Source organism: Ciconia boyciana, chromosome 7 (genome assembly GCF_034638445.1).
Source record: "Ciconia boyciana chromosome 7, ASM3463844v1, whole genome shotgun sequence".
Lineage (NCBI taxonomy): Eukaryota > Metazoa > Chordata > Aves > Ciconiiformes > Ciconiidae > Ciconia > Ciconia boyciana.
In genome coordinates this window covers 48,335,178-48,360,308 of record NC_132940.1, presented here as the reverse complement: position 1 = coordinate 48,360,308, position 25,131 = coordinate 48,335,178, and the positions used below count along the sequence as shown (strand labels likewise).

The following is a 25,131-nucleotide window of genomic DNA, read 5'->3' as shown; positions in this document are numbered from 1 at the left end:
TATGTCAAACTGTGAGATTTGTGGCTTTTTACGTTTAGCTTAAATTGTCTGCTATAATTGGCATTTAGACTAGTTATAGAAGGGTAGCTGGCTCCGCATGAAATTTTGTATTTCATGTTACTTAAAAACATGCATCTGTCTTTTTGTCATCTCAAAATCTGCTTTGCAGGGTAAGAGTTATTGGCATAACTCTTTAATTTACTTCTTTTATTTCCTTACTTGAGTAAGAATGAGATTGGGCTCCTCCTGCATCTTCTTACTTGGCTACACACTTGTCTTGACACCCCACCCCCCGATGTTGCTCAGCTTGGCTTCTAACTTTAGTTTCACATAAACAGCCAGCAGTGAAAACTAGAGGTATTGGTTTTCATTGAAGCAGATAGGAAAATTCCAGCAAACATCGAAGCTCTGCTGAAAGACACACACACAGCTGTGCTGCAGAGTACACCCTTACACTGTGCTGTTGGCGGCATGTCGACTTGATGTAGTCTTTTCCCCAGCATATTGTATCTCCTAATTATAGAAGAAAGCAATGTCATTACATAGTTGCTTGACTTTGACTTTTTAAGAAAAATGAAAATATCTGTATGGCCGTGATGTTTAATATTGATAGTTGTTCTCAATGCCTTGTTAGGCCCTTTGGGTGATACAGAAAGAAAAATTAAATTGATTAATTCCTTCAAAATATTCTGTGACTGGTGTGAAAACAAAATACAGTGAAAGTTAGAAGTTTACGTCTTTTTTTTTTTCCCCCAATAAATGTTTCGTATTAACTTGCAGTTCAGTTGGACTATCTCAAGGTTAGTTGTAGTCTTTCCAAAATTACAAAAATAGATACATCTAGAATGATCGTTCCGAACTGATGTGCAGGGACATGCAGAAGAGCCAGCAGGCTGTTAGATATGCTTTGAAATCTGAAGTAATTATAGCTGTCTCTCTGAAGTGTTGCATTCAGTTTATAAGCACTCTTATGGAAGGATATTGGCAAATGCGTGTAGATATATCATGGAACAGTTAATGAACAGTTAAAGGATGGAGGAGAATGTTGGGAAGAAGCACTGCTCAGGAAAGTTAAGATACATGGGTGTCAGGTACTCATCTGATGTGAATCTTGATGCTTTGTTTAGTAGTGACGTGAACTCATGTTGTTTCTTCTTAGTATAACTTAGAGCTCTTATCTTATTTCATGCAAATGTTTGCATGCTTGTGGTAACTAGAAAAATTGCAGCATAATGATCATATTAGTGGCATGTATGATACTCTTGCTTGTTCTTTATTATATGTGGTTACTATAAATATCTTGCTGTACATGAAACAGAACTAACACCATCTTTTCACTTTTTTGAAAAAAATCTCCCTCATCGGATGATTATGCACTGTATTAGAAAACCTGATGCTGTGGGTTTTTAATATAATGTAATTCTTCCTTTGGAAGAGCTATCTGGCTTAGTTACACTCTGTTCGTATGATCTTTGTTCAGTTGTAGTGTAGAAAAAATTGTTAGTGCATACCAAAACATATAGGAGGTGCAGCAAGGTTTCTGAATTTGATTTGCTGCAGCTGCTGTGCAGTGGTTAATATGTCCGGATGTTTACCAGCTGCTGAAGTGTGCACATAGGCACATGCGCACACGCACCCCAGTTTAACTTCGTGTTGTAGCCTAGGGCTTAGTGCTTGTCTTGTGGCTTGAACCTGAGTATCTGCTTTTTCCAAAAGAAAGGTATGCATGAAATGATGGAAGAAAACTGTGAAGCAGAGGACTTGTTAGAGTTGTTGTTCTGCACTGTGAATAGAACGTGTTTAGTAATGGCCTTTCAAAATTATAATCAGTATTTTTCACAAATGATAATATAATTAAAAACGAAGTAATCCATTCCAATATTTTTGACTTCCCACCACCCGACTGATAAAGTTTAAAAATAAAGTAGCTGCTGCACAAGGAGCTGCACGTTGTGGAGCAGGGAGTACAGTTAGTTTCCCAAGCTGGAAAGGGGCCAAATCCACAGAAGGTGAAGAGGGGCAGGCGGGGCCTCTCTGCTGTAACTTAATCCGAAGAACAGATAAATTCTGTTCAAAGTCAAAGCAAGTAATGAGTTCCCTCCTGGTATTCCAGTGTTATACAGATTTATAAATGGCTGCTGTTTTCATGTCGTCTTTACAGCCTGTAAAATGGAGGGGCTTGAATTTTTTTTTTTTTTTTAACGTGTGTAGACACTAGATTAATTTTTTGTATTTTATGCCAGCATATATGGATACTAACACTTTATTTGATCTTCACAGAAACAATTGCCACCAACTGCAGAGAATGGTTTAAAACTATAGGAAGGCCAAATATTGCTTAACATAGTTTGATTTTAGTATTGGATATACCAGGGCCTCTTCTAAGCTTTTTTTCTGATAAAGGTTAAAATCATGGAAAGGGAGAGTCAAGTTATTGTCTCACAAGAGACCTGAGCCTCTATAGAAACTATCTTTTTATTAAGTTAAAATAAAAACTATATTAAGTTATTAAAATGAACAAAACTACTAGAAACATTGTTTGCAAGTGAGTTGCCAACTCAATTAGTTGATAGCAGTGGCTTATTTTGTAAGGTGGTAGCTGAGATATTATTAGGCAACTACACATAATTTTGGGATACATGGGAAAGAAAATCATCGATTCCTGTTGACTTCAGGTAGGTTTGCAAACAGTGGACTGATATTATTTATGAAATGTCTGAAATCCCAGCTGTGAGTTCTGTGTGGATTTATTTATGAGAGTCTGCAGACATACAGATTATATCTGTGGGTTTGTTAACCACGTCTGTTTTCCCCTTTTGGGGAAACCTAGCTTCTTGCCTAACCTAGCTTCTTTTGGATACTGCTATAGTGCAGGTTACAGAATGATATTTGAACACTGTTTTGTGGCAGGTGAAGGCAAAAGGTAAGCTAGCTCTAAGTACTTAATATATTTTGAAGCACTGTTGATCACACAAAGACTGCCCCTCAACTGTTAAGTGATTTTAGTGTTTCTGTTTTATCTCAAAAGGTTAGCCTGTAAGCTGCTTCAGGACAAGAGTGATGAGAGCTTTGAAAGCTTCTGGATCATCTGTTTTAAGTGCATTATTTTCTAGTGATTGATAAATCTGTGCACATAATTTTTACCTGTGGTTGGTACTGACATGGAAGATGGCACGTACTGTAGACATTTGAAGGAAATGCTGAAATAATTCTTGCTGTATGCTAACCTTTATCAACAAAGTAAGAGTGCTTGGATATGTTGAGTTGTGTGTGTGTATATGTATATACTTACATGTATCAGTCTGTGTGTGTGTGTACCTATGTGTGTATAGAGAGAGGGGGAGAGAGATAAAAACTGTTTTGTGGCAAATGAAGGCAAAAAGTGGGCTAGCTCACATAAACACACATGTATAAATGATTGCAATATCAAGGTTGCTTGCGTGGTGGTATGGGTAATCTGTGCAGTAGAGTGAAGCATGCCTTTTTCTCCCTGCCACCTAACAGCAGTAACCTTTCTAGTTGCTATACCCTTTGAAGTACCCTATCTGCTCAGACTGCAGACAGAAGTTTAATTTGCATAATATTGCAGGAAGTGTTGTCCTTCATTCAGGCACAACATGTTTTGATTTGTATGGAGAATATTTTAAGGAGTGGATGCTTTAGAAATATAAACAATTAGAAGAGGAAAATGCAGCTGTTTTTCTATTACTATTTAATAGTATGCTCATCTGTGGCCTCTAAGTAACAGGTACTTGTTTACATACTACAGAATATAGATTATAATTTTATAAACATATTGTTTATAGTTGCATTTTGGTTTCCTAAATAAAAGAAAGAAAAGTGATATTGGCTTATACAAATACTTGCACTAAGGCACTGAAGTCAAAAGAAGCAGCTGCTATACAAGGGTGGGAGCGGGAGAGTCTGTGCTTTGTGGACTGCCCTTCCCATAGCTCAGGTACCAGCTCTCTTTATGCTCAAATCTGTTTGTTACTACTAATGACTTTTGCTTACTAAATTTAGAGTTTGTTGTAAATGAGGATTGCAGCATTGTTTTCCTGTAACCGAATCTGATTTGTAAACCCTTAAGTGAAGGGGAAAGTCTTCTTTAAACCTTTTAAAGCAAAATGTCAGTAGACATCTGTGTTCTTCCCTGGTTTAATCACTACATCTAAATTGCAACTGTGGGATGTTTCCAAACCCCTGTTCTCCTTTCTTATATTTCCATTAATTTTGTGATCTCACTTTCAATGTAGCATGGCTTTGTTTAGTGAAGGGGGTTAATATTTTCTATATTTCATATACATCTTGTAACTGAAGTGGCCAGTTCAACATTTAAAATATACAGCTTTGAAATCTTACAGGTGTCTGAATATATTACTACTTTTTGTTGTCATAAGATTGCTCTGACTGAAAGAACAGTGCAGAAAAATTCCGTTGTTTACTCCTCTCTTGAATGGTTAAGCTGAGAAATAATATAGCAGCAGCAAGGAGGCATCTGAGCACAGAAAAGGAAATAAGAGTATGGAAGCATGTGTGGATGTATTCTTAAGCCTGTCTGAAAGACACTTGACAAGTAAAAATAGTAGCAAAAGAGGGGGGGTTGTGGTTTTCTTTTAATAAAAAGCTGTGTTTACAGTTATGCAAAGATTGTGCTAGCAAAAATCTGATTGTCTAAGATGAGCTAGCTTTAAAATAATCATTATGTTGTGCCCTATAAGGAAGTTTAGGGTATTTTAGCTAAGTTGCTTATTCTTTTGAAAATGTATATTACAAGAAGATTTTCATTTTAAAAGTCATATGAATGTCTATATTGTCTATATTTTGGATGGTAAAATAGCAGAACACCTAATCTGCTCATATTTTTGACAGCTTTTAGTGCTTAAGGCTGAAATTTCCCATGCTTGTTACCAGTCCCCTCCAGTCGAAATTCATTGGAAAGCTTTATCTAAAAGAATTTAACCATCCTCAATGAGATGAGAACACCACTCCTTTTTCATCCCTTCCAACCAGTACTTCGGACAGCTCTGATGTTTTGCAGATTTTGAAGTGACCTTGAAGTTTGGAAGGAAGCAATCGCTACATTTCAGGTGTTGTATTTGTTTGAAAGCCATGCTTTGTTATGTCAATACTTGAAGTAACTGAGAAATGCCAAGTTGCATTTACAGTAGAACTTGCTACACCTTTCAGTTATTATTTCTAAAAGCTGTGGCTCCCATGGTGTCTGCTTCCACGGACCCTGATGCATCTTTTCCTAGCAACTAGGACTTTTAGCTAGAAGAGAATCACAGACAAAAAGGAAAGTTTGAAAGGCTGTTTTACCTTGCTGAAATACCAGGACTGACTTACAGAAAGAAAAGGTTTCTGTGTTTGTATTTCATCATATTGTCTCTGTAGAACAAGATGCCTACAGATGCTGCAGAAACTCTGACTTCTAATTGTCGTGATTCTTAATTAAAATTAAACATTACATTAAGCATTATGCATAGTTGGTAACTAGAAATGAAATAAGTTTGAAAAGTTGAAAGGAATGTTTTTAAAGAGAGATGAATATGCAATTATTGAGACTGGAGAAAATGTAATAGAAAACAATAATTACTGATATAGGATGTATCTATCCATAGAAAATAAGTGTTCTTTGTTTTTCCCTTCTCCTTCCAAGCTGATTCTTATTTCTAAGAGTCCTCAGAATTTGAACTGGGAATCATAAATTGTGTCTGACAATATGGAGGTTGGGGGGTGGGTGGGATCTTTCGTTTTTTAACTGAGGCAGGGAGCTGTCCTGGTTTTGGAGTTTTTTGTTTTTTCCAGTAATGCAACTGAACTTCTTTTTTTTTCATGCTACTATAGCCTACTTTAGCTCCTTTTGTATATATGCATACTTATAGGAAGTGGTATTATACTCTTACATTTGTACAATGCATGTGATAAGTAGAAAACTCGTTGCAGAAAAGTGTGATAAGCAATATACCTTCTGATAAAATTCTAAACTGCAAGATATTTATATTTTCAATATGACAACATAGTTGCAAAGTTGTTTTCTTTTGTTCCTTATGTGATTTGAAATGATGAAATGTACCTTCAAAAAACCACTTTAATAATATGAAAAATCTGCTTTTATTGGAAAACAGATGGACAAATTAATGTAGACTGAGATCTCTTTGGTTGCCGTGCTGTGTATGTTTTTCTTTTTTCCCAAAAGACCACGAAAATGGAAGTTTTATAACAAAAATACTAGCTTTATCTTAATTAAAGCCTTCATTTAACAGAACTGGACCTAAAATTAGACTTAGAGTATTTTTGGCTCTGGCATGAAGATACGGATGGAAAGTAGAAGTCAAGATACTTTCTGCCATTCTTCATGTGTTCTTACTGTAGCAAGGACATTCAGAGTCCCTACCGCTGGAGCTGCAGGGAGTTTCCAAACATATACAAGAGCTTAAAAAGCAAATCCAGTATTCTGTTGGATAAGGGGAGGTATCCAAGGAGAATTTCATATAGACAGTTTCTGAAAGCAGAAAAGGTTTTAAAAGGGACCATGCTGTAACGCTTCCTTACTGTGGAGCATTAGCTTTGGAAGTAACTTAGTACTAGGTATCATCAATGGCATAGCTGCTTGGTTGCAGTTTTACTGTGGTTTGGGTTACCTTTATAACAAAGAACAGAGTGACGAGAACTTTCTTGAAAATTGCACTGTTGCTTGTCACAACCACTGATATTTTATAATTATTTTTAATTTTATTTTAGTTATTTTATTTTATTATTTCCCTCTGCTTTTCAAGCTGCCTTCTCCCATCTCAGGCATATGTTTGCTCCTTGAAGTATAATGCAGGCTTCTGTTTTTTACGTTATATCTATAAGGCTGAATGGAGCATGACCCTCCTTGTTTGACCTCCTGCATGTGATACACAATTCATTAAATCTCATGTAATATTTAAGAATTTAATACATTCTTTGCATAACATAACAGTAAAAGTACTGACAAAACACTGCTCCAAGCAAAACTGCTTATACAAACAGATGATCTGTGAGCAGTGGAACTAATGAAGCCCTGTTTCCTATAGATTTGTCTTACATATATTAACTGGCCCTTTCGTTCCCGCAGTACACCCTCTGCCGCTTTTCCTCTGCAGTATCTGCCAGACAGTGCTGGGGCTGTTGAGGAGATGGGGGGGGGGGGCTCATGGTGGGTGCTCACCAGCCTGCTCTCTGCTCTTTGTGGAACACGTGGGTTAAGACTGTGCCTCAGAAAAGGAATCCTTTACTCAGTCATGAGTTTTTACAAAACGTACAGCAGCTTAGCATATCTGAAATGTTACATCTTTGCCAAAGTTAAACTGAATTTTACATCCTGTTTAGAAGGTCTGCTCTTTATTCTACCAATTACACAAGCTCCATTTCTTCAGGAAACCAGACCAAAGAAACCAGCGCAAGCTAAGGTTTCTTGAGTATGGCACGACGTATTTTGTCTTCTTGGTGACCATGTTACTTGTGCTGTCTATACCCTCCTTTCCTCTCCTGTCACTTCATTGTCTTTGGGTTTTGTGCTGGCTGTACTTCTACTTTGCAGCAGATGAACATCTTTGCCCCTTAACTGGCTTATGTTTAGCTGCCACTGAGCAGTCACTCTGAAGGAAAAGAAAATATTTATCTGCCTAGAATAGTTATTTTCAGGATATTTTAGTCAATGGCTTTTCTGTGGTATGGCTGAACTCTAACATAGACTTCAGTAGTGGGATACACAGTTGTTAGAAGACCTGATGGTGAAAGAAAGCACAAGGTAATGTCCGACTCAGTAATTTGTCTTGAGGACCTTTACTTCTGTATCCCAAAGTTCATCCTTTTTCCTAATCCAGCTTGCTTCTCCTTCTAGCACATTTTAGTTTTTGAACTGCTAAATGCTGAAAGTATGCCTAGTTTTGGACATCAAGGAAACTATGTTCCATCATCAACACTAATTTAAACAGTACTATAGTCAGTAAGACTAGCAGTTTCAATAGCTACTTGTCAGATACTATTTCATTAAACCATTTCTGAAACCATTATTGGTTTCAATAAAACCATAATATATAAAACCATAATATTATGCTTAACTAGCATAATATTAAACTTCTTCATGTTTCAGGAAGAGACCTTGTTCTGTGTAATGTGTGTTTTGAGTAACTTTTTGAATTGAGTTGATATTAAAGGATGATTAATATAATTTATGTTGGGGAGAGGTTTAAATGGAGCATCAATTACTTTTGTAATCACTGAGACTATCAGCAGTCCAAGATAGTTAAAAATTCCTCTCTTGGTTAAGAAGACAGGGTGGATGATGGTACAAGTTCATGTCGTAGGTTATAAGAACATGAAGAACTTTCCATTTTATGAGATTATATAGTGCGGTCATACAGTGTAATAAGGCTGAATTTTTATATATTTTGTCAAGTTTAATGTTTAGTGGATGTTTTCAATCATTGACTAACCAAGACATCTTAATGAGATGTGATATCATGTACAGATCCTTTTGTGTGCATGCTAAACCTTTAATCTGTATTACTATATGCTTTTAATTTTCAATTAACTTACACTAATAGCTTCTAAAGGGTTATCGTTAATATTAGATTTGACAACTGATGGAAGATTTATGTGTCACAATAATACAGTATCTATCATCTAGTGAGATTCTTACCGATACGTTGTGAACAACTTTCATTATATGGGAAAATTTCTACTTTGCATGTTTTTAAAAAAATTTTAAGTAAGAATTATTGAATTAAAATGTCTGACTGCAAATTCTGAGATGAGAAAAACTTTTACCTACTTTGACTTTTGCTTGTGTAATTATACAGTTTCATAATGCTAGATTGGTGTTAAAATAATATCAGTTAATTAACGTGACTGTTGATTAGTTTCCTATTTGAAATCATGGCAACTGAATGAATGAAGATTAGTCCCTTTAAGCTGTTAGTAACTTTAAAATATAATATTGGCAGTCATTCAGGCTTTTAGGATTTCACTGAATGAAACTCCAAAGAAACAGCAGTAAAAGACTTGGTTTGTCTGATTGGTCTTTATAATTTGGATTTAATTAACAGCTGTATCCAAATAGGGCTCCCCCCTCCCTGAGAGCCTACCAGGTGCTGCTTCCTCTGTCTATATACTTCAAACTTGAGATAGCTCCATTGTTTTGAATCAGAATTACATTTCCTTTGTGCCCTTTCATCACCCTATATTTACTATTTCCCTTTTACTGTGGTTTCTGGAAATAAATTGGATGACAATTGTTTTGAAAACCTTATCTATATACAAACAAGTATTTAATTGTTTAAATGGTACAATGAATAGTTTAGCCATGAAGTACCTCAAAGCTTATTAAAGTGCTCAGCATTGTTTTTGAGGTTAATCCCATCACAGTCCAGAGTATCTTGATTGCTAAATCAGTGGGAGTAGAAGGGTAGAGCTCTTGCTCTACCAGTAAAGGCTTATTTTCTTATATTGGAATTTTTTTTCTTTTTCCAGCTAAAAATTCTATTTGCATGTAGAATTTACTTAATTTTATAAATCTGTTTTAATGTGGAATAATGTTTGGCAATATATACAGTCACAAAATTCTCAAGTGTTATTTATTTTCTTAAGCATTGATACTTTTGCCTCCACGGTCACGCATACGCGTTCTTGTAGTTTAAGACCATGTAGTAAGAAACTAATATTTCCCACATAGAATGTATTCTTCTTCAGTTTGTAGGCAGTGTTCAGAGAATGAAGCATTTTCCCAGTTCTTTTTATTCTCATCAATGTATGGCTGGCCCAATGTTTTATTTATAGCACCTTGTCCAGATGCTGCCCTGCATCTGTCGCCAAGTGGCCACTGTCAAGACACTTATCACCCTGTTGTCTGGCCCCTGGCACAGTCTGAACTGTTCTGTTGGGTAGCAGTTCTCATCGCACAGACAAGACACTGAGATACGGGAAGATTAAGGCACAAACCTAATTCCCTAGATATTACAGTGGCTGTGTGTGTTTCAGACATCATGACCTCCTCCTCCTCACAAGAAAATTTCGTGTAGAAAAATAGATGAGGCAGATGTTTTATCTGTTTTACGTGAGACCAACACAAAGTAACTTGAGTAAAACTATACAGAAAATCAAACCAAGAAGCAGAATTAGATTTCAGGTCTTTCTGCATCCAGTTTTATGCTTGTCCACTTGCCTCTAGGTTGTATACCCCAACCACAACTCTTTATTGCTGAAGAGCTTATGAGCATGGCTGATGCTTCGGATTTCAGTTGTCAGCTTAAGTGTCAAAGGATTCTGAACATGAGGTTTGAAGTGCTGGGAAGAGGAAAACGCCCTATGACTCCACCTAGAGAAGTTTTGCAATTTATAACAGAGAGAGAGAACGTAAAAAGGTCAGGTCAAATGAGTGCAAATTACTAGAAATAAATTGTCAATGTATGTGGATGTACATGAAAATACATTCCTATTGAAACAACTTTATGTCAGGTGTCGTAGACTTGTAAGATTTGTTATCTTCTTGGTCTACAAAGGAGAAACCAATGGGTCAAAGCAGTTAATGTAATTCATTTGTTGTCAGACTGATGGTGGTATCTTGTTGAAAAGCTAAATCTGTGGTTAAATAATTGTTTTCTAGTCCAGCTTCAAGTTGTAGCAAACTTTACTGTTGTTTTTTGCCTTTTACCAAAGGCCTTCTCCTTTTACTTTAATAAAGCACTACCTCTAATTTGTTTTCAACTGCTATTTCTGCTGTATGGTGCAGTTTTTGTATCAAGGCATAGCAAACAGTGTCAAAATAATGGATGCTTTGCTTCTACCTTGGCTTTCCAAGCTTCTTGTTACAGTTTTGTCAACTTTATGACATTTCGTTTGTTCTTATCCCCTCCTCTGTTTTCTTGGCCTGTTTTTCAGAATGTATTTTCCAGCACTTCCTTATTATCCTTTTTTGATATTTAATGCGCTGTTGTTGGAAATTGAGGAAGTGTTTCATCCAAAATCACTGCAGAACTTCCTTCCCACGCTGCTGCCAGAAGTGCTGCAGACTAGCTACTTAATTTGCACTGGCAGAATTTCAAAGGGAAGGTCAGCTGGCCAGGTTATCCCCCTGTGGGGCTTCTGTATGTCTTCCTTTTAAATGCCATTTTTCTTCTCTCTGTTCTACTTTTTCCCTTTACTTGTCCATTGGGAGGAAAATGGCTACAGCTAAGCTGAATGGTGTGAATCCTGGCTTTAAGGTGGAACTCTCACAATTTAGTATGTATCACAAGAACAGTTTCAAGGTAGTTGAGGCTATTTATGTAGGGTTTTTTTACATGTTGTCAGAGAAAAGTAAATCTGGGGGAAAATGAGCATTATAAAGTTGGGTCAGAAAAGCACAGGAGAAAGTGGCAACGTTTGGCTGCAGGAATGGGGAACCAGACCATAACGCATGTGAAATACAAATTCATGGAAGGATAATGAAAATGAAAGTTCAACAGCTGAGATCTGTTCTGATTATGCGGTAGCTACACTGGGTGTTATGTGTTGCTGAGCTCCACTGCTGATGTAATTCAGTTGATACAATATGAGCACAGCTTCAGTGCACTCAAGTTTGGTCAAATTTAATTGTGTATGTTTAAATCGCTAACAAGCTGAGGGTGTGTGAGTGCATCTAAAGACACAGGTCATCTGCTTTCCCATAGAGAGAGCAGTTGTAATGATTCCCAGCATTGGTGAGTTTTACTGAATTCCAAGCTACCATAAAAGTAATTTAAAAAAAAAAAATTGTGCTAAGAAAACTCCTTTGAGAAACAAATTGCATAATGAAGTTGTGTTTCTGGATTCCCCTTATTAATATGGTTGATATATTGTTATATGTTTGATAAAGATAAATCCTGAGCAGTGTTTTTCTCTTTCGAGGGTACCACCATACAAAGTGCACTTCACCATTGCTTTCTTGAACTGGGAGAGGGTTACTGGGTCAGCAGGGGAAGCGTGAATGCCCCAAATTCTTCAGGATTAGACTCTGAAAACTTGGGTGAACTGAACAGTATAAATTCCAAAATAATGAATGACCCCAGTCATTGAATTTGCAAGTTTCTTGGAATCTTAAAAACAGAAGCAATGTTGTCCTGTGAAGGCTGAAGCTATTAACTAGATGATACACATTTAGGCTTTGATATCTCTTCTCATTATTGCAGTCTGGGGGAGGGGAGAAGACCCTGGGCCAGCGGTGGGTTTATCTGAGGGACATCAAACACAAACAATGCTGCCAAGAGTATTAGAGAAGCATTATGAGAAGATTTGGAATGAACTTGGAGTATTGATTCATGAGATCCTGCATTCCCTGGCTTCAATAGTAACATCATTATTTTCAGTCCTGAAACAAAGGGAATTTCTCTTTATGTAAGCTGGACTCAACCTTTAGCTGAATACTCAGCTGGACTTTTAGTAAAGGAAGGGGAAATATCCAGACCTTCAGTCCTTACAAAATTGGAACAAACAAACATGAGAATCCCACTTACAATGTAGCACTTTTTAATGACAGATACTCTTCCCATATTTTCCATTTCATAAAAACCAAAAATCTATGGGCTACATCTTGTTTTTTTGTAACTTGCAACTGTTGGACAGTTGTTTTGCTTTATTGTTTAGCTGTATCACTGCAAGAAAAGTTGCAGAATTTCTTTACAAAAACAGACCATTGAATTTAAGCTCTTTCTTTCTAGACTTAGTAATATCTTGTTTCTTTTAGTCTTCAAGAAAAACAAAAACTGAGTAACTTTTTTTCCAAAATTGAAAAGATGAAATATTTAATCAGAAATTCAGTACTTGGGTCAAGTCAGTTTTGTTCAAACCCCTAACTGCTGCTGATTTTGTGTAATAGAGCAGGAGATACCTTAAATATTTTTTCTACGTACAGACTTGGTGAATTCCTTTTTACAGTATCCTTATATACCAGTGCAGAGAGCTGGCTTATATACCAGTGAGGAGAGTTTCCTCCTCTTTACAGGTGGAAATGGGCAAATCTGACCTCCAGCAGTGTCACTCTCCTGTGCTGGGTGCTTGGGGCAGGCAGTCCTTGGCGTTCCGTCTGTGTCAGCAGCCTTGCTGACCTCAGTGATGGGTTGCGTTTTGTCTTGGGTGAGTTTAAATCAGGTTGACATGCTGTGAAGTTGAAATCAAACATATGAATTCTTTGTTGGGCAGAAGCTCATCCAAAGAACGTGTGTGGTTTAGTTTGTGTTTTCTCACTGTACTTACACCCGAGGAAATGGGTTCTTAAATGTAAGAACCTGGTTCTGCTCATCATCTTATTTTAAAAATCTCTTAGTTTTTGATTTTTCCCACTTTGTCTTTCTGGGGAAAAGAGGAAAATCTTCCTCTGTGGTGAGGATGACTTTTTTTCAGTGCTGTAGATGAAGGGAGGGAATTTTGTCTGAACTCATAGCAGAAAGACTGTACCATCTATTACTGGTCCTTAGGTTCCTCCATCAGTGAATGATTACCTATATGAAGAAGAACAAGGGGATGAAAACACTAAATCCAGTTACTCAGCCTGATAGGAAAGGACTTGGTGAAACCGAATCATCAGTAATTCCCCCACTTACGACATTCACAAGGAAGCTGAAATAGGCATTTTGGGGTACAATGAAGAAAAGCTTATCTAGGCTTATTAAATGTAGATTATAGCCTGTCAAGTTAAATAGCAATGTTGTAATTACCTTGTTTAGTTCTATTTTGAATTCCTTTTGTTAGTACTCAGGCTGCAATTAACATACTAGAGCAACCATTTTTTCTTCTTGGATTCCTTTACTCTTTCAACGGTCCACGTGAGACTGGGGAAACTGTACAATGTATATGCATCTCTTTGAAAAGAAGTTATTTGAGCTAGTTTAAATTTTGGTTGATGTTTTTAATTTATCCGAATGGGATACTTCCAATATCTGTGCGCACGTCAGTAATGTCAGGAAATATGTAAACAGACACTACTTACGATCATCAGTATGGTGAACACAAAAACTTGTGGATAAATTCAGCTTTTAAGTAGGTGTGCACTGTTTCATTATAATTAGATGATGACTCATGCAAATGTCACCAAGATGAGAGCTGTAAATGAGCTTTTCGGGACTACTTAATATGTTTACTCTGTGTCAGATTTCTAAAGACACTTGGTTATACCTGCCCAGACGAGGGGTGCCCAGGCTGCATGCAGACCTCAACTTGTGAAATTCTGCACGAGTCTGCTGGTGTATTTTAATAATGGCTATCTTTTTATTTTGAGCTTTTGTTCCTGAGCTTTTTATTTTTTACTAGGTAGATGTGTTCATTATGCCGTAAATCACTGTTTAATCTACACAGAATAGGATACTTTATGTGATCCTAAATCATTTACTTTTGCATTTATGCATTTACTTTTAAATGCATTTACTTTTAAAACCTTTTATTTATAATTAGTAACTTTGACAGGGAGTCTTCAACCAGTCCTTGTTGCTCATTGTTTCAAATGAGATGCTGGTGGGATAGGTACAGTTTTGGAGAATACATTTGGTTTAGCAAGGTTGATGGCAGAGTTGGGAAATGATCCTGCTTTGGTAGATCTAGAAAAATCTGCAGTTTCTTCAGTCGGGAGTCATCTTTCCATCGACCTGGCTCTGTTACCTGTAGAGTTGTTTCCTAAGCAGATGTCCAGCTAACACTGGAAAGGTTTCACAGTGTGCTAAGCAGGTCTGGTGTTTGGGTGCTGCATTTTTCCCTGGCATATTAATCGGTGACAAAGTAGTTGCATTTATTTGCTGAAGGGATCATGGAGCTTCAACAGCAACTCCACATTATTTTATTTGTTTTGAAATGAAATGACCCTTTGGAAGGGCATTTCTATTGGTGTTTTAGGGACAAGACACATTATTGGCCCTTAATAGCAAAGAGAAGTTTAAATTGGTGACTGGAAAGTCTTTTGCTTGAAGATCGCTTGAGTTTTCACTTCTGTTTCTTTTGATAGATTGTTCCTCCTTGGTTACTTTTCAAAGAGAATGGATTGTAAGGAAGGAGTAAGGATTACACTTTAAGTGTATTTTAACAACGCATCTATTTTATGTATGAAAATTCTGTTAACTTCAGGAAAGATATATTAAATTGTCTAGACGCTCTGCTCTTAGAGAGTTCAAATTTTAAGTACTCTTCTCCTTCTCCAGCTCCCCAATAATGGAAATAAAATGAAGTATCAATTTATTTTTAGTTACTGGATTTAAGAATGGGACTTCAGCTGTAATAGGAACTACAGCTAGCTGTGTCATATCCAGCCTGGATTAATAGATTTGAGAAGAAAGCACTGCCAGCTGGAATGTTGCATGAGTGTTATCTGCATGTGTGTTGTAACAGATGTTGAGCAGAGACTACTTGTCAAAGGTACCTTGTAGTAACTTTTAAAGATGCTTGTTTGTTTCAGTACATTTTCTTGCATCACTAATTTTTTCCATAAAGTCAACCACAAACTGCATTATTGGGGACTCCAGCTGAAATTTGTGGTGAATAGAAAATAGATTAAACACAGGTTTTCCCTTTTCTCTGGTTGCCAACAGCGATGTCAGTAGTTTTAATGATCCTTACCTCAGCTCGCGGCAGTCCTCGCACTCTCTATTAAAACACTTGTCTTCTGCACTGTTTTTATATGTTGTTAAGGAAATGCTGATGGCCGTTGATAAGAAACAATGAGGCATCCAGCCGATGACTTCAATTCGAATAAGGTACTTCCGCCTTGAAACATACTGTAATAGTTCACTGAGGAGAGAAGAGATTCAGATTGTTTTGTCAAAAATTTAAGAAACAATCTTTTCGGTCCAGCAAAGAGCATTCGTATGCTAAAATTGAGGATGGGGCTTTTGTTATGCACAAAGTTACGCACAAACAGGAATTCCCTGGAGCCAAGGCCTTCTAGGTTGACTGTATTTCCAGTGACCTGGAGGAGTGGCTTTGCTCTCAGAATGGCTGTTTTCTATGCATCTTTGTGCATTCAGACAGAACAGGCACGGTTGTCCTGTAATAGTAGCACAGGTTGTCATTCTCAGTTACACAATTTTTGTTTTGTGGAAAGAGATTTGTCAGAGGAATTGGGGATGTGAAAACAAATAATTGCAATCGATAATTTCAGACAGTCCATAGCAAAGGGTCTAAATTTTTTTTCCTTCACAAAATTAGAAGAAAACAAAAGGCATCAATATATTTTTTTATCAAAGGGTGACAAATAGATTTCCGTGTTGTACTGATAAATATCCTGGGGGTATGATTACAAGCTTGAAACTGCTCCATGCCCCTGTGTCCTGTCATACCTGCAGTTGAAGTTTGTATGAAATACAGCCTGTACCAGTTTGTGTCCTACACGATTCTGGCTCTTCATCCCAAGTCTCAAACGCTTGGATATGTCAGCCTGCTGTGTTTTTTCACTGTTTTTACACATGCGCAGACTTTAATATGTGAGCATCTGGGTTTCTGTAACTGTGGGTTTCCTCAGTATTATTTTCTTAGTGAATTCCTCTAGGAATTGTTTTGTTTTTCAAATAGACTTGTTACTCTCTTTCTTCCTTTGCTCTTCTGACTTCTGAATCCAGGAATGAATGCCTGCTAGTAGTGGTTGCGATGACTTCTTGGCTGTATTGGTTGAACTGGTGAGGAATTGGATTGGACAGGCCATTTTGTTCAATACATGATGTATTTGAGTTTAGATGACCTGAATACTAGTGAAGAGGCGTAATACTTGGCCCTGATACTGCAAATTATTGTTTATATACTTAAAATCTCTTAGCAGAATAAGGTCTAGCCATGTAGAAAAGCTGTTACTTGCTTTGCTTCCGCTTGCCCTGTATATGCAGGGCAGGGCGGGCCGTGGGGCCCTGCCAGTGGGCACCTAACTGTTCTGGCCCTGCTGGATGGGAGCTGGGTGTGAAACACCCACCTCAGATTTGCAGCACGCAGATCACGCATACTTTGCTCCTCCGTTTAAATGAAGCCATTTCTCCTTTGTCGCTCATCTTTATTAATAAAGTACGGCATTACTGGCTAATTTTAGGTCCAACAGAGTTGAAAGCTGCAAAGCTATGTGAAGCTGTATATAGATATTTGGGTAGGAACATTCCAGTAGATCGCAATGTGAGTGCAGAAGAAAGTTGAGAGTAAATAAGAGATCTGTGAGATAATTCTCCAGGGAGTTTTCACAGCATACCACACATCATTTGCAGGGATAGGCTTTCCTTTCACTTGAAGGACCACACAAAGTAAATTCTGTTTCTTGGGCAATTAAAGAATATAGGACAGGAGGTCTTTTCAGTTTTTTTACTTCAGCATGTCTATGGGAAGCCTTTATTTGTACTGAGGAAAATGCACTGTTTACCTATCTTTTCAGGAGCATAGTTAATATCAAATATAGAAATAGACACACTTTTATGTAAAATCTAAGTCTTGCTTCATCAGATTTTAGGCGAAACTCCTGAAATGTAAATGATGGTAGTCCACTAACCCCAGTTAAAACAAAAATAGTATTCATTTCACTGGTGCGTTGTTCATTCCCCACTGGGTATGGCTGCATGCAGCTGTAGTGTGAAGAGAGGAGGACGGGGCTGTGGTCTGTGGTGGCTCGGGGATTGCATGCTTGCGTGGCCGCCCCGTGGGCAGCGGGGCTGACACCGGCAGCTGGCGGAGGCGCGCGCTCTGCGTGCATGCGGCCAGCCATTGTGGCAGGGCCTTGGGTACAGCGGGGAGGCACCCCGTGGCACCCTGGTGTGCGACCTCAACCCTGCGTCCTCCAGCAGGGACACCACTCCCCGCTGGGGGCTGAAGCATCTGCCGCGGGATTGCCGGCAGGACACGAGGCAGATCGGCACCGAGAGCGTCCCACTGTGCGCTACGTCGCTCGTGATCAGAGCCCTTGTACTGATGACCTGCCTGTGTAAAATCAACTGACAAGCAGAGTTGAGAGGAGTTGTTGACAGAGACAGTTGCACTATGTGCTGGATCAGGGAGGCTAGAGCCAAGAGATGAGGAGGACTTGGTAGGACAGGGTCAAAGGCAGCTTCTGACATTTGTTCCCCAGTAAGCCTGTGCTGTGCATTATTAGGGTTGCAGGACCTCGTTATTCACCCAGTCCTCTCAGAGAAGCAGAATGTAGATAGATTTATGGACTTCAACAGGATTTTCTGGATAGAATTTTTTTTGTAACTTGTATGTCAATAGGGAATGGTAATGCTGCACCCGTAGTGCTCCATTCCTTGGTCATCCTTCTCATGCAAGCCGTGGCATTTGCAGGTGGCCAGGAAGCCCTACAAGGAGGCCTGACATCGAACGAATCTTTCTTGTAGTGGGCAAAACCACCAACAGCAGGCTAATGGTTTGAGCTTTTCTTTCTCTTGTCACAGGAGCTTGTCAGAGTTAATCAGTATGGACACTTAAATTGTTTCTGCTTAGGTGAATCTCATGCAAGTTTTAAATGTATTTCTGACTGCTTTGAATTTTATTGCCAACATCTGTTTTAAGTGCTTTTGGGATTCAGATGCTTGAGTACAGTTCAACTGTGTATGCCATAATTTTTCAAGGTGCTAACGTTTTCAGTTTGAATGATAAATCTTTAAGGAAAAAAAAAAGAAGGGGAGGGAAATAAGTACAGAAAAGCTTTTAAAGTGCCCATGATGCTAATTTTCTTTCTCTTTCAATTTCAGAATGATGACCTATACAACCTCAGCAAATCCTTCTTTTAACTCATGGGTATCAAGACTATAAATGTTTCATGCTATCACAACTAGGACCTCACCTCCTTCTCCTCCTCTTCCTCTGTAAATGGGTACGATGCATCCAGTTCAGTTTGTTTACTTTACACAAACCTCAGGAGTTAGTTGACTGAGCTGCACATCCTGTGTTGTGCCAAGCAGAAGCACTGTGACACCTGGACAATGAGTCTCTCTTACTTCATCCTCTACCATAAGGACTTAGCTGGCCACAATGAACTCATGTGCCCACCACTACGTCATGGTGAGAATGGGTATTTTACTAGCACATTTACACAACTTCATTTGCTGCTGAAAACCTGTATGACAAATCATCATTGTAAATTATTACATACAAAACTTAATGTTGGTTGAAGAGTATTAAATATTTAACATAGGTTTTGATTTATACATGTACTTTTTTAATTAAAATGTAACTTTTCCTACAGCACATCTTTTTTGATGTGGAACTGAGGTATACTATATTCTGTTGTAAACAGAGTGGGAAACCTGCTTAAAACAAGGCTTCTAAGAATAGAGTAGGGTACTATTCTTGTTTTAAGATTGTAATTCAGAAAATAATATAATATGCGTCATTGGTCCCTGGGCCTTGATTGTACAGTCATATTTACTGATACTATCAGTTGTAAGATAACCCTGATGTTGAGTTCTTTCCAAAAGAAAAATAATTTTGTACTCCTTGTAAAATAATAGTCTGTATTAACTACAATGAAGACAAACATTACTGTACATGGTATTTACAAGTGTCAACTTGAATTCATCAATTGCACAGGAACTGACAAAAAAAATCAGAAAAAAAGAAATCAAAGTCTTCCATTGTATATATTGTAAAGAAAAAAACCCAACCAACAGAAAACCACAAAACAAAACGAAAACAAAAAAGGGTGAACTTTTCAAATTGACTCTTTCCCTGGAATGAAAATGTGGGTGTTTGTAAATTCTGGAAATCTCTTTCTATATGTAATAAACTAGATACTGTTTTATCTGCTGTAGTGTTTTTTTTGGTTTTTTGTTTTCTTGATAAGCTGTCTCAAATATCTCAAATTGTCCCACCAGGCTTCTTTGATGTTTCCATTGTGTGTAATTGAGAATAGCTGTGGATCACCATAGCTTAAGAATAAAGTCAAGTGTAATTAGGTGTAGTAGGGAGTATGCTTCCTTGAATTATTTCACTAAAGCTCTTGTTTCAGTTTTCTGGAGAATCCTCAGGATACAGTCCTCCTTCCACTTAAGTTGGTGGAAGAGTTCACAGCAAGTGAAATCACTGGAAGCCATAGCAAGACTTCAGCACGAAATTGAAAAAGGACGGCCCAGATGATTGTCTGGAAATCAGTGCAAGAGGAAGGATGAGGAGGAATTCTTCTGCGACTCTCCTGTGCTCCATTCTGGTTCTATGCAGTTAGAAATTCTTTTGTGCATAGCATTTGCAGAGCCTTAAGTCTTTTTGGGACTGGAAAAATACTGAGATCATGGATTTCCAAGTAAAACGTTGTTGAAGTGATAACTGAACTCGAAGCCATGTCAGGTCCCTGTTGGTCCCTCCTCCTGCTTCTGTGAAGCAACTCCATGGACCAGTGCACATTTGACAGGATTCTTGTTATCAGGAAAAGGCAGGCACTCAAAGCACCAGCTCTCCCTGCAGGAAGGCTGTCAAACTCTCAAAGAAGGGGTTTCTTTCCCCTGAGATGTTGATGATGTCTGGGTTTAGGCTGTGGTTAATGCAATGTCCTCTTCTGACTGCAGTATAGATGAAGGGGCCATTGCACAGCTATTTTTCACCTCTCCTTTTGCTCCTTTTCCCTTAGATCTGCTGGTATTGCACATATATAACCACTTTGACCCTGTCAAGTCAAAATACTCACTTAAGAAAGGACTTGCAGCTTAAGAATACTTAAATCATTCCAGATCACTGGGAGCAATTGCATGAGTGGTGATGCTGGCAGATTTGAGGATGTTGTTGCATGGTGAGGCAGCAGCCTGAGAAGGACCTGCGACTGCCCAGGGTGCTGCCTTTGGAAATCTTGGCCTTTGCCGACAGAACAGTCTTCTTCCAAAGAGGTGATACCAATCAGTAAAAGACATGAGGTTTTGCTTCTTTTTTATGGAGGAAGGAGCAAGTCGATCCACAGTAGCTTGCCTATTACTCTTGATGAGCATTGGTGTGTATTTTTCCAAAGAACTATTAATATCTAAGAAGGCAGCACTTGCTTTAAAAGAAAGCCACATGCATCAGACCAGTATCTAAATTTCTAAGTTACCCATTTTCATTTTATCTTAAGATCCTTTTGTTTGTTTTTTCTTTTTTTAATGGGGTTTAGTTGTAATGAAAACTTGCGTATGTTCTGAAGTAAAAACAAAACCAACTCGCCTCCAACCCCTTTGCCCACAGCCTTCTCCAGCTTAATGAATTAACATAAATGTTCGCTGTTTTGATTTGGTTGCTAAATATTAGCCCATGTTGATGTTGAAGTGCCTTGGATAGAACAGTATTTTATGGCCATTGTGCTTTGCATTGTTTCAGATAATTTGCATGCTCTAGCAATTACTGAAATAATAGGTTTGTAGGTACTGGAAGCTACTGTTAGGTTTTAAAAAGCATTAGTGAGTACATTTAATCCTGGTAAAAGTATTTCACAGTGATACATCTATGAGCAAATTTTGGTTATAAAATATGAATTTTTAAAAATTGTAGGAATTGGCAATGGTCATTACAGAAGGGAATGGTGCAGGGAGGATAGTGCTGATCTGGTGGGTTTCCATTCATGTTAATAGTAATGTACAGCCAGAGAAACAGCTTGTTAATGATGTTAACATGCATTGTTTTTATGTTAATAGTTATTTTTTTCCTAGTAAAATTAAACATGCCTGTTTTAGCAAATGTTTTAAAAAGGCTTTTGAAGCAAAATGCATTCATAACCAAACCTGAAACTCTTCATTCTTTTCTTGCATAGATTGTTATTCTTATAAATTGCAAACTTCAATAAATAGACCGTTATGAACCGAACCCTTTTAAATTAAAGCATAAATGCCTCAAAAATATAGTACTATACTCTCTTATCCTTTTATGAATTATTTTGTTCTGTCTGCCACAGAACAGATTATCATTTCTTTAAGTTTCAAAATGAGCAAATGGGATCAGTCCTATATCAACTAGTAAAACTCAAATGCTCAGGAGTTTATTTTGAATTTTTTTTCGAGTGGAATTTTCTGGTTATTATTTAAGTTCCTTTCTGTCTCCATTACTGGGACAGCTTCAGTTTTCAAAAACTCTGTACTGAATGCATTTATTAGTGCTATTGTTTGAAAATGAATGGGGTTAGAAAAACCATTTGAAGCGGTCTCCAGGAGCATAAGCAACACTTATACACTTGGGTTTTTGCAAGGACTGCTGTGTTCAAGCTCAGTCTGATGCTGAGTTGGCATGTATGTTGTGGAACTCTAAATAAATTTTCATCCTGCTAGTCTTTGATATTAACCTCTTTAATTAGTATTTAAAATGTCATATGTCTCCTATAGTGTTTATTATTTTTTTTTCCCAGCAAAAGTACAAATTCAGAAAGCAAAAAGGAAACTCAGGCCATGTTTATAAACATATTCTAGTGCTGTAGCCTTACTTTCTGCATATTTAAGAACTAAGCATCCGTGTCCATCTTGCTACCACCTGACTTCTAGCTCAAGCTATTATTCCTGCCCTCTATTACACTCAAGGGCTGTGTAATTAGTAGTATGTGCTTAAATGGGTCCTATCAACTTAGCGTCTGCCATATTTCAGTTGCATAACTACTCTGCAGCAACAGATTAATGCAGCAGTATGAACAGCCTTCACATTTGCTTTTGAAATGATTAGCCGAAGCTAGTATTTGGTAGCAGCTTAAGTACAGCATGTCAACTGTTAATTGAATCAATCTGGATAGATGTTTGAGTGCTTTGTTCTGCAACTTAATACACCCAAGCTAGCTTAGTTTAAGGAAGCAATACTGAAAGTAACGAAGTTAGGGCGAATCTTTTGCCCATCTCTTGTGTGACCTCCAACCCATCTTTGGGTGCAGCCGATAGTTTTTTGGGTTTTTTCAGCCTGCAAGTCTTGAGGCTAGTTCACTGGTGTAAAGTGACGGTATTCACCCTTGTCTAGTTCACCCTATATTTGCCTGCTTATTAGTAATTTCATGAAGCTGTGACTTTGAAGATACCATAAATATGTTGTTTGTGAACTTATCAGATGCCCATATGAAATTCTTCAGGCTGTAGGATGGAGAATGGAAAAGAGTGGAAGTGGAAGAAAAAATTCAGGACTTTCAGTTTGTAGAAAGGCTCTTTCTTTTTTGTCTTTGTAACTCTAAGGCAATGCTATTCTCAAAACAGATGAAATGAGGAATCTGAGATGGGGAGGACCATGATCTGTCATACTCGCTTCTTTCCAAATGTATATTCTGAAAGAACGTTTATACATAGGAGGAAAAGGTGGAGGCTAATCAATGACTACTTGAGAAAGCAGGTGTTATTCTAACTTTGTATTTAAATACTTTCAGGTTGGAAGTTTTGTATTCTACATTTGGACTAGCAGTAACGAGATATTCAAATGTTAGAATATGCCTGCAATGGGCAGGCTCAGGTGTTAGAGAAAACAACCCAAGAGCACTGCATCTGTACTGGAAGACAGAGTAAAGCTGGGTGCGAAGCCTCTCGGAGGGAGGGAGGGAAGGAGGCGGAACTCGAAAACCTTGTGCCTCGCGAAGCTCGCTGGGAACATGTTTTCTGTAAAAGGTTCTGTGCCATTCTGAATTCCTGATCTGAATTGGTAGATGGTTTGAAAATTGATACTTCACATTACCCAAGGGCCATGGAAAAGTAACTGCTGGGAAGTCCGCCTAACGCTGCACAACCTATAGAAAGGCTGTGTTTGGTGGGTATCCCTCTGGCTGCAAGGATCCCCAAGACTCCCATTTCTGCTGTATTAGGATACTTGACAGTTATATTTGGAGAGGGACAGTAAGAGAATAAAATAAAACCTATATACTTTCTGCAGATTAAACCAATTGAATACATCTCAGAGAAATCAAGTTATCTGTAGGCAGATAAACTATATTGAATCAGAACAACAAGAAAAAGAGTTACTCTGTGTCATGGCTTGAAAAAAATGGTTATGCTTTTTCAACTACTCTTAGGCCCTGCTCTATCTGTAGAACTTGAAGCACTGATTATTTAGAGGAGAGAGACCTGACTGGAGAACTCACCTACTATGTTTGTGGAGGGTACAGTGTTGCAAAGAGAAACCATTAAAGCAGCAATGCTGCTACAAAATTGATAAAAAAATGAAAAATACCAGATGATGTCTTTGATATTTTTGCCAGTAATTTTTGAAAAGGAAAAGTTCTGCCTTACAGCTCTGTTCCTGTCTGACTATCCGAAGGCTTGTGGCATTACAGGATATTGTATGCGGCAGTCACAATCTCTGCCTTTCTTTGATACTTTGATTTTTTAAATTTCAAAATCAGTCTGTCACGGTGTGGCTGTTTGATGTCATGATTGAACCTTCCTGGTGTGGAAGCAGGGCTGAAAGTCCCTCCTGCTGCGCATAGCTGTGCTGTACAGGGCCTGGCGGGGGGAGACTTTCTGAGGGGCCCTCGAGTTCAACTAGGAAGGGATAGCTCCTGTCTCTTGTTCTCTTGTTTTTTTGGGGGGTTTTGTTATAATAAGTAATTATTAATTAGACTGAATAAAATGTCAGTTATGCCATGAATTAATTATTGTCAATTAAATACAATAAAGTTGAAATGTCAGGGGTTTTCTCCTCTGTTTATTGCGGACAGTGGTACTGCCCTGTTAGGTTTCCTCACCGCAGTGGTAGTGCTCTGTTTTTCCACTTTCTTGAACATTAACTGAAAGAAGAAATGATAATTTTAACCATTTATCAATTTACTGTTTCACCTTCAGCTGGTGAATTTAGAACAGCATTTAATTTTTCTTTAAACTGTTTGGAAATTTGATTAAGGCAGGAGTTTGAGAACAACAACAAAATTTCTCACATATCCTTCTTCTCTCTGCAGTCAGTTGACGTGGGTGCAGGGCAAACTTGTCATTGTTTTTTTCCTCAGGCCCTATCTTCTGAAATCAACAACAGGTTGTTGGCTTTTGTTTTTAAAAGGCTGATGGAAATAAGGTGAGTGTCCAGTTCCTGTGGTTGCAGTCTCAATCCAAAACATGGATTGAGCCCATGAAGGGCCAAAAAGTGGTTATCTGTCCTTTAAATATGAATATGACTAACTTCAGAGAAAAAAGGGTGTCCGCTAACAACCTTTAGATATTCCTGTGGTTTCAATAACTAGAATTTGATTATCTTTTCTCCAGAGCAGCCTGAAGGCCCAGTGCACTGAATCTG

At 37.9% G+C, this 25,131-nt stretch overlaps 1 protein-coding gene across 1 annotated transcript in view; it reads left to right on the top strand.

Moving 5' to 3' along the window:
• The window catches only part of IRS1 (insulin receptor substrate 1), a 56,034-nt gene extending 36,299 nt beyond the window's left edge, over window positions 1–19,735 (top strand). Inside the window, exon 2 of the mRNA XM_072867366.1 lies at window positions 18,687–19,735. The gene's annotated coding sequence lies outside the window, so the exon portion shown is untranslated. The remainder of the gene's footprint in view (window positions 1–18,686) is intronic.
• The last annotated feature ends 5,396 nt before the right edge of the window (window positions 19,736–25,131 follow it).